Source organism: Nansenia antarctica, assembly GCF_963989245.1.
Source record: "Nansenia antarctica genome assembly, chromosome: 1".
NCBI classification, from domain to species: domain Eukaryota; kingdom Metazoa; phylum Chordata; class Actinopteri; order Argentiniformes; family Microstomatidae; genus Nansenia; species Nansenia antarctica.
This window is the reverse complement of record NC_137674.1, coordinates 11,377,832-11,379,890: the sequence shown is the minus strand read 5'-3', so window position 1 is coordinate 11,379,890 and position 2,059 is coordinate 11,377,832.

Sequence of the window (2,059 nt, the reverse complement as noted above, 5' to 3'; positions counted from 1 at the left end):
TGCGACGCTCATAGACCTTCAGACGGCTAGGCTAGAGCATGGTTCCGAAAAAAAATGGACTGCATATTTTTCTTGAGTAACATAGGATGTCATGTTCTTCGTAACAGTAGTCTTGACCAAAGTCTTGAACTTCAATTCACATTTTTAGTAGCTCAAGCCTGTCTGCTCTCAAGCTTCGGCTTCAGTGGTTAAATTTGCTGATGACACCACTGTGATTGGCCTGATCACGACAACGACGAGACGGCCTACAGGAGAGAGGTCGACCGCCTGGCTCAGTACAGCCAGGAGAACAACCTCTCTCTCAACACTGACAAGACCAAGAAGCTGGTGGTGGAACTTCAGGAGGAAAGATCGGGAACACCAAACAGGTGGTGAAAAAGTCACAGCAGCGCCTTTTTCACCTCAGGCGGTTGAAGAAGTTTGGCATGGGGGTCGAAGATCCTGCGGGCTTTCTACAGAGGCACAACCAAGAGTATACTGACTGGGTGCATCACTGCCTGGCATGGCATTCGCAGCGCGCTACAGAGGGTGGCGCAGACAGCCGAGCGCATCACTGGATGCGCGGAGGATCATCAAAGATCCCAGCCACCCCAACCACAGCCTGTTCGAACAGATGCCGTCCAAAAGGCGAGGCCTCTTCCAGAGCCTCAGGGCCAAAACACAGAGGCTAACCAACAGCTACTTCCCCCAGGCGATCAGGCTCATGAACAAGCCCACTGTAGACAATTGACTATCTTCCCCAAGCACACCCCATGTATCTCGAATTATGCCTATTGCCTTGTGTCTTGTGCTGCAATGCAATGTCAGGAACCGAAGCCTAAGAATGTTACTCCCTTACACTTGTGTAATGTGACGTAACAATAAACTTGAAACTTGAAACTTGAACACCATGTAACACTATGTCACCATGTTAGTCAGTCCACATTACAGTATTCGGTTGTTAAGTCTGACGTCAAACGTGACGTTTAGCAAATTCCGGGTCCAAACCAGAAATTCCTTCCACCAGAGTACCAGTGTACTACATCGTTTTTTAGACTCGGATCTATTCATACAACAAGGGACACAGCACTTTCCCGTTTTTTCCCATATTTGTCAGCGTCTTTGAGCCTCGGAAAAGCGCTATATAAATATAATGAATTATTATTATTACTGAGGCATTTCGAAGACAGCGCCTCAGCCAACTTTGGACCCGGAAACACGTCACGACTTCACCCTCCGACAACCGAATAGACTCTGGTGATGACACACTACGCCCACTGTTCCATCTCACCATTCTAATAGATTATTGATCCCAAGTAGGAACGGCTCCATCATCTGCATAGTAAAGACTGTCACATGGTCAAAGTCATTATGGTACACTACATTACATCACTTTGTATTACATTATAGTCATTCAGGATCTAAAGCCACTTACAGTAGCACATCCCTGCTCGTCAGTACATGTGGTCTAAGTGGTAATTTAACTCTATTCAATTTACATTGTTGGTTATACGGTATGATAGAATTATACATGTCAACAGGCATGGATTCACTGGGAAATGAGCTAGGCTGCACATTGAAACACTTTTGTTCCTTGGAGGTCATAATGCTGTGTAGGTCATCCACAAACGTGCGGCCTACATCAACCTCTGTTTTTTTTTTTACCAAACCAAATTTTATCTGAACAATTCTTATACAGTACATGGGAGATAGAATTGATCCTGTTTGTGGCCAGTGAGTATACCAAGTCTGGCTGTGTGATCACCATGAGGACCATTGAGTCTACCATCAGTTACGCATCCTTGTCAAAACTAGACTTCCCCTAGTTCAAAAAGCCTGGCAAAAATTTGAGGCAGAGGTTGGTTAGCTCAAAACGGTTGGTCAGCTCAAAACGGAACAGCAAATAATTTTCACTGATCCCCAGGTGGGTTCAACAACCAGATTATAATTCCAGGAAGAATAAAACCACTTGAGCAATTCCATGTTCAAAGATAAAGCTTGCTTTATGCAACACAATTTAACTAAGTTTATTGTCTCACTAACCAATTTGCTCTTTTCAAGGCCTCCTTGTCATGTCCAG